The following is a 9,126-nucleotide window of genomic DNA, read 5'->3' on the forward strand; positions in this document are numbered from 1 at the left end:
GAATGGTATGCTGGCATTTATAGCGAGAGGATTCGAGTACAGGAGCAGGGAGGTACTACTGCAGTTGTACAAGGCCTTGGTGAGACCACACCTGGAGTATTGTGTGCAGTTTTGGTCCCCTAATCTGAGGAAAGACATCTTTGCCATAGAGGGAGTACAAAGAAGGTTCACCAGATTGATTCCTGGGATGGCAGGACTTTCATATGAAGAAAGACTGGATGAACTGGGCTTGTACTCGTTGGAATTTAGAAGATTGAGGGGGGATCTGATTGAAACGTATAAGATCCTAAAGGGATTGGACAGGCTAGATGCAGGAAGATTGTTCCCGATGTTGGGGAAGTCCAGAACGAGGGGTCACAGTTTGAGGATAGAGGGGAAGCCTTTTAGGACAGAGATTAGGAAAAACTTCTTCACACACAGAGTGGTGAAACTGTGGAATTCTCTGCCACAGCAAACTGTTGAGGCCAGTTCATTGGCTATGTTTAAGAGGGAGTTAGATATGGCCCTTGTGGCTACAGGGGTCAGGGGGTATGGAGGGAAGGCTGGGGCGGGGTTCTGAGTTGGATGATCAGCCATGATCATAATAAATGGCGGTGCAGGCTCAAAGGGCCAAATGGCCTACTCCTGCATCTATTTTCTATGTTTCTATTTAGCCTGGATCGTAAAGCCTAATTATGGCACTTGTAGTGGTTGTGTAATGCCAACCAAGTGCCTGGTGATGTTACCCTTAATGATATCAGCTTTTGACATTTATCATGCTTTGATAAGCTAGTGGTTGTGCTTACCCATAGAACATAGAACTGGAACAGGCCTTTTGACCCACGATGTCTGTGCCAAACATGATGCTAAATTACATTGAATGGCTTCTGCCTGTGCCTGCCTGTTCATTCCCTGCATAATTTATGTGTCTTTCTAACAGCTGGTAGCCAGAGATGGTCATGAGTTCTTTTCCTTTAATATCCCCATCAGTTAACACAACTGAGCAATTTCACTCATATGAAGATTTCGTAACAATTATTACACATTCCTTCATTAACGCTTGATATTTCAATGCCAAAATGTGGATATGTAACTTCTGGAAAACAAATACAGAATTTACTTGCATAAAACACCCGTTGTGCTATGCAGATAACAAAGCTGATCCATTGAGTGAGATTTTCTTCCACCTGTAATTTCCTCACCCAACTCAATCTCAAGCCACTTCCCAGTGTTTGACCTCGTCAGAAATACATGGCAAGCTATTGGTGAGACTTCCAGTGCCAGTGAAAAAGTGTGAATTTGATTGTGTCCACAGGGCATACAAGCAAGTGAACAGAGAACAATAAAAGTTCGAAAGACCCTGAATGGCAAATGTAAGTCCCAATGCTTTCAGAAGGTAAGTTTTAAGGGCATATTATGAGATCCCCTGCATGTGTATGAATATCTTGGAAAAGCACCACGGACTGCCAGGGTTCTGGGAAGCTGCAAATCATGTTTCCACATTTATTTTGTGCATCCTAGGAACTTTGCAGGCATGCCTTCCATCTGGTGCCAGAATTGAAAAGGCTCGGATTTTCTTTATCTACAGGATGCCCTATATATAGAACGGTATCGAAGTAACTAAAGCTGAAGTTAGAATAGGCATTGATGTCTGCTAAATATCTTTGACAAAATGCAGACTAGTAATTGATTAAACAATTAAGATATATCCAAAATTATAGAAATAAAATTCAGAGGTAGTGATTTGACCTTATGGTTATCTGATCACACAGCAGCTTAAATATTGTCAGAAGGTTTTCTTACCAAGTTATGTCTGGTTTATTGTCATTTAACTCTATACATTTATACCACCAAATGAGACAACGTTTCTCTGGACCAGGCTGTAAAGGACAGTAGTACACATAGCACACAATAACTTAGTAAGAATTAAATCTACAAAGGTATTGTGCATAGATAAACAAAGTGGATAAATTAAATATTGTATGGAACAGAACAAATTATCCAGGAGCAAGGCAGACTTTCAAAACCTGGATACCATGCAAAGGAAGGGTATAAAGCTGATACTTTGGCTAACTTTGAGAGTGATACTGACACATAGCATCAGAAGTAATTTTTTGATGAAACAATGAAGTAATGACATTTACAAAGCCTAGCTGAATCCAAATCTGCTAATGAAATTAATACATGGATGAGCATTGAGACTCAGCGAGCCCAGTGATTCAGGTGGCGATACTAATTCAGGAATCGAATAAAGATGCTTAAGTCTCTGGATGTCTGCCCAAGTAGGCTCACTAAAGAAAGGAAGCAATGGAGGCAGAGTTCATATTTATTGAGCAATGGCAGGTAAACTGGTGTCTCTGTATCTCATTGATCATGTGGACAAAACATACGCAAAGTCTTCTAATGAAAACCCTAGAGAATACATCAGATGACTTATGTGCACACAGCAAGCTATTTAGAAATAAAACCAATTATCAAAAGATCCAAATCATTCTGATTTATTGCAAAAAAGGGCCAGATAGTGAGCCCTGGGGAACCTCACTGCCCACAGGATCCTAGTGGTCAGGACAGCCAGATGCACAGTAAGTGTAGGGAAAGGAATATTCGGATAAACTGAATTTACGACATGCCGGTGATATTAAACCTTATTCTGACCCTGATTATTTCAGTGTTTGACACTTAACAGGTAAGGCAGACAAACTTTAAATGACTGCACTGCTACAGCCATAACAGAAACATGGCTGAGAGAAGGGCAGGACTGGCAGCTCAGTATTCCAGGAACAAATGCTTTAGATGTGATATAGGTACAGGTATGCAAGGAGGGGTGCAAGGATTGTTGTATCATCCAGTGAGGCCATATGGGTAGAACTCAGAAACAAGTGGAGGGTTGTTCTAATGGAGCTGTGTAAGAGACTTGCCCCAGTAGTCAGAGGGAACTTGAGAAGCAGGTGTGTGGCGAAATTGCTCATAGTTGCAAGAATAACAGGGTTGTATTAGTGGCAGATTTTAATTTCCCTGGTATTGACAGAGCCACAAAAGCGTTAAGGGCCTGGACAAGGTGGAATTTCATGAGATGTATCTGTTAGATACGTGGGTTATGACCAAAGAAAAAGAAATGGCGGGAATTGCCTAGCGCTTCAGTGCAACATGTTTATTAGGTGTATCAAAATCAAATCTGCAAAAATAGTGAAAAAAGTAACTGCCAATATTTACAAAAAGATATGTGCCAGACACAATAATTGTTCCATACTTATACTTGGCCAGTGTGAACTCCTGTCTCTCTGTCTCTCTGTCTGTCTCTCTCTCTCTCTCTCTCTCTCTCTCTCTCTCTCTCTCTCCCTCCCTCCCTCCCTCCCTCCCTCCCTCCCTCCCTCCTCCCCCCACTTCTCCTACTGAGGGCAAAGAGCTCCATTTGTTAGACTCCAGGACATACCATCTTCAAATACCAACAAAATTAACTTAAGACTACACATGAATTAGAATATGATAATTACAATCATTTACAAAATAATCAGATGTATCTACCTTCAATACAGTATACAAACAACATATACACTTTTACACATACCTGTTACTAAAGAAATTGAATATCCTGCCGGGTTTTGGCGGAAAAGGCACCATAAAGCCAATCGGAGTGCATCAGGTAGGTTTAGGACCCATTGTGAGAATATACCAGGGAAGACACTGTAATACGTACGCTCAGTGGAATGACAGCAGAATGACTAGGAAACGCTTGTGTGTGAGCGAATGTGCACGTGTAAGGAGTGTGTTTACCGAGTACCCTCCTCTTCCCTGCTTTATACTGTAGACAGAATTTGAAAGGTTGGAGCTCCAGGTACCACCTCGTCACTCTGGCATTGTCTGAATCCATGCCAATGCTCTGTGGTCTGTGTAAAAGTCAAACTCCCTGCCAGGGAGGTAATACTAGAGGCCATCAAGGGTCCAGTTAATGACCAGACACTCCTTTTCAATGGTGGAATACCTGGTTACTCCCAGGAGGAGTTTTCAGCTCAGGTAAAGGGCAGGTCGCTCTTCTCCAGGTTCTTCTTGGGCCAGCACTACTCCAGTGTCTATTCCTGAGGCATCCACCTGGATGTGTTTACCAAGTATTTTCTGTCACAGTGTCCCGGAAAGTTTCCTGAGTCAATATATATACAGAGAGAGTGCAACATTAGACCTCCTCTTAGGGAATAAGGCAGGGCAAGTAATTGAAGTAGCAACCGGCAAGCATTTTGGCTCTCGTGAGCATAATCTATCAGTTTTGAGATTGTGGTGGAAAAGCATAGGACTGGTCCACAGGTTAGGGTACTAAACTGGAGCAGGATAAATTTTGGAGGAATTAGATAGGAAGTAGCAGAGGTCAACTAGGTGAGGCTGTTAGAAAGGACGGGAACAAATGAAAAGTGGGTGGCTTTTAGGAAAGTACAGGAGCAGCTTACAGTCAGGATGAGGGGCAAATCTGGTAAATTTAGGGGAACTTGGCTGATGTGAGATCTTGAGGCTCTGATCAAGGAAAGGAAGAAAGCATACATTGGTTTTAGAAGGTCAGGATCAAGCAAATCACTTGATAACCATAAAAAGATTAAGCATATTCTTAAGAGGAAATCAGAGGGGTAAAAAGGGTATGAGACGGATCTGGCAGGTAAGCAGAAGGCAAATGCCAAGAGGTTCTCCTGACCTGGAACAAGTAATGATTAAGTGCCAACTGTTCTACTTACCAGGAGAGTTCTCTGCCATGATCCTGACTGCGGTTTACATTCTGCCAAGTGCAAATGTCAAACAGGTACTTGATGTATTGAATGCCATGATTAACAAACAAGCAATGGACTACCCTGATGCCTTTCAATCAGGCTAACTTGAAGAGTTCGCTGCTCAACTACCATTAGCACATTGCCCACAGCATCTGGCTACCCTCCTCCTACCAGCATATAGGCAGATGCTGAAGAGAAAGGCACCAGAGGGAAGGACAACAAAGAGGTGTTCGCAAGAGGCAGGAGCAGTGGCTGCAGGATGGACTGGGTCATGTTCAAGCACTCATTAGAGGACCTGAATGAATACACCAGAGTTGTCACAAACATGAGAAAATCTGCAAATGCAGGAAATCCAAGCAACATGCAGAGAGTGCTGGAGGAACTCAGCAGGCCAAGCAGCATCTATGGAAAAGAGTAAACAGTCAGTGTTTCAAGCTGAGACCCTTCCCCGAGCAGAGGCCGGAGATGATCCAAGAAATTCAAAGTCTAAATCAGTGGTGCTCAGGACTGGTAACCCAGGAAAGTAGAAGAGCTCCAGGTATGAGGCTATTTCACATGCTAAGTGGCAACTCTGGACTAAACTGCAATCACGGAGGGATGTTTAACAACTGTGGTCATGCCTGAATACGATCAGCTTCTACAAAGGAAAACTAAGTAACATAGAAGACAAAAAGGTTTTGTTCCCAGATAGGCTCAATACCTTTTATGCACATTTTGACTGACAGAACATGGAGGGATTTTCATGAATACCTACAGACCCCGACGACCCTGTGATCTCAGTCTCTGAGGCCGAAGTGAGAGCAAACTTCAGGAGGGTGAATCCACAGAAAGCATCCAGCCCAGACGGCATGCTTGGTCGAGTACTGCAGACCTGTGCTAATCAACCTAGAGTGTTTGCAGATATCCTCAAACTCCCGCTTTGGCAGTTTGAGGCACGCACCTGCTTCAAGCAGGCTTCAATTACACCGGTGCCTGAGAAGAACATGGTAACCTGCCTCAGGGAGTATCATCCAGAAGCATGTACATTCACTGTGATGAAGTGCTTCAAGATGCTGGTCATGAAGCTTATCAACTCCTGCCTGACAAGTGATATGGATCCACTCTAATTCGCCTATTGTCACAATAGATCAACAGCAGTGTCATTTCATTGGCTCTTCACGCTCAGCTCTGTAACAGTTGGACAATAAAGATACATACAACTGGATACTCTTCACTGACTACAGCTCAACATTCAACACTATCATACCATATAACCATATAACCATATAACAATTACAGCACGGAAACAGGCCGTCTCGGCCCTTCTAGTCCGTGCCGAACTCTTACTCTCACCTAGTCCCACCGACCTGCACTCGGTCCATAACCCTCCATTCCCTTCCTGTCCATATATCTATCCAATTTAACTTTAAATGACAACATAGGACCTGCCTCAACTACTTCTGCTGGAAGCTCATTCCACACAGCTACCACTCTCTGAGTAAAGAAGTTCCCCCTCATGTTACCCCTAAACTTTTGCCCTTTAACTCTCAACTCATGTCCTCTGGTTTGAATCTCCCCCACTCTCAATGGAAAAAGCCTATGCACATCAACTCTATCAATCCCCCTCATAATTATAAATACCTCTATCAAGTCCCCTCTCAACCTTCTAAGCTCCAAAGAATAAAGACCTAACTTGTTCTACCTTTCTCTGTAACTTAGGAGATGAAACCCAGGCAACATTTTAGTAAACCTCCTCTGTACTCTCTCATTTTTATTGACATCTTTCCTATAATTCGGTGACCAGAACTGTAAACAATACTCCAAATTTGGCCTCACCAATGTCCTATACAATTTCAACATTACATCCCAACTCCTATACTCAATACTCTGATTAATAAAGGCCAGCATACTAAAAGCTTTTTTCACCACCCTATCCACATGAGATTCCACCTTCAAGGAACTATGCACCATTATTCCTAGATCCCTCTGTTCTACAGCATTCTTCAATGCCCTACCATTTACCATGTATGTCCTATTTTGATTAGTCCTACCAAAATGTAGCACCTCACATTTTTCAGCATTAAACTCCATCTACCATCTTTCAGCCTACTCTTCTAACTGGCCTGAATCTCTCTGCAAGCTTTGAAAACCTACTTCATCATCCACAACGCCACCTATCTTAGTATCATCTGCATACTTACTAATCCAATTTACCACTCCATCATCCAGATCATTAATGTATATGACAAATAACATTGGACCCAGTACAGATCCCTGAGGCACACCGCTAGACACTGTCCTCCAATCTGACACACAGTTATCCACCACTACTCTCTGGCGTCTCCCATCCAGCCACTGCTGAATCCATTTTACTACTTTGATATTAATGCCTAACCATTGAACCTTCCTAACTAACCTTCTGTGTGGAACCTTGTCAAAGGCCTTACTGGTCCATATAGACAACATCCACCGCTTTACCCTCGTCAACTTTCCCGGTAACTGCTTCAAAAATTCAATAAGATTTGTCAAACATGACCTTCCACGCACAAATCCATGTTGACTGTTCCTAATCAGACCCTGTCTATCCAAATAATTATATATACCATCTCTAAGGATACTTTCCATCAATTTACCCACCACTGACGTCAAACTCACAGGCCGATAATTGCTAGGTTTACTCTTAGAACCTTTTTTAAACAATGGAACCACATGAGCAATACACCAATCCTCCGGCACCATCCCCGTTTCTAATGACATTTGAAATATTTCTGTCAGAGCCCCTGCTATTTCTACACTAACTTCCCTCAAGGTCCTAAGGAATATCTTGTCTGGACCCGGAGACTTATCTACTTTTATATTCATTAAAAGCGCCAGTACTTCCTCTTCTTTAATCATCATACTTTCCATAACTACCCTTCTTGTCTCCTTTACCTTACACAATTCAATATCCTTCTCCTTAGTGAATACTGAAGAAAAGAAATTGTTCAAAATCTCCCCCATCTTTTTTGGCTCCGCACATAGCCGTCCACTCTGATTCTCTAAGGGACCAATTTTATCCCTCACTATCCTTTTGCTATTTATATAACTGTAGAACCCCTTTGGATTTATTTTCACCTTACTTGCTAAAGCTGCCTCACATCTTCTTTTAGCTTTTCTAATTTCTTTCTTAAGATTCTTCTTACATTCTTTATATTCCTCGAGCACCTCATTAACTCCAAGCTGCCTATATTTATTGTAAATCCCTTTCTTTCTCCGAACCAAGTTTCCTAAATCCCTAGAAAAATATGGCTCTCTCAAACTTTTAACCTTTCCTTTCAACCTAACAGGAACATGAAGATCCTGTACCCTCAAAATTTCACCTTTAAATGACTTCCATTTCTCTATTACGTCCATCCCATAAAACAAATTGTCCCAATCCACTCCTCCTAAATCCTTTCACATCTCCTCAAAGTTAGCCTATCTCCAATCAAAAATCTCAACCCTGGGTCCAGTCCTATCCTTCTCCCTAATTATATTGAAACTAATGGTATTGTGATCACTGGACCCAAAGTGCTCCCCAACACATACCTCCGTCACCTGCCCTATCTCATTCCCTAACAGTAGATCCAACACTGCCCCTTCTCTAGTTGATACCTCTATGTATTGCTGCAAAAAACTATCCTGCACACATTTTACAAACTCCAAACCATCCGGCCCTTTTACAGAAAGGGCTTCCCAGTCTATGTGTGGAAAATTAAAATCTCCCACAATCACAACCTTGTGCTTACTACAAATATCTGCTATCTCCTTACAAATTTGCTCCTCCAGTTCTCGGTCCCCATTAGGAAGTCTATAATACACCCCTATAAGTGTCACAACACCTTTCCGATTCCTCAATTCCACCCAAATAGCCTCCCTGGATGAGTCCACTAATCTATCCTGCCAGAGGACCGCTGTTAGATTTTCTCTGACAAGCAATGCAACACCTCCCCCTCTTGCCCCTCCGATTCTATCACACCTGAAGCAACGAAATCCTGGAATATTTAGTTGCCAATCACACTCCTCCTGCAACCACGTTTCACTAATAGCTACAACATCATATTTCCAGGTATCAATCCATGCTCTAAGATCATCCTCCTTTCTTTCAATGCTCCTAGCATTAAAATAGAGGCATTTAAGAAACTCTCCACCTCTTACTCTCTTTTTATCCTTAATGGAGCAAACAACTTTGTTATCTTTTTCTTCCTTCTCCCCTACATCTTCGGTCTGAGTGTTCCTGATCTCTGTCCCCTGCCTATCCTCCCTCACACACTGTCTACTAGCTTTCTCTATTTGTGAACTAACCCCCTCTCTCCTAGTCTCTTTAATTTGATTCCCACCCCCCAACCATTCTAGTTTAAAGTCTCCTCAGTAGCCCTCGCAAATCTCCCCACCAGGA

This window comes from Mobula hypostoma, chromosome 3 (assembly GCF_963921235.1).
Source record: "Mobula hypostoma chromosome 3, sMobHyp1.1, whole genome shotgun sequence".
NCBI lineage: Eukaryota > Metazoa > Chordata > Chondrichthyes > Myliobatiformes > Myliobatidae > Mobula > Mobula hypostoma.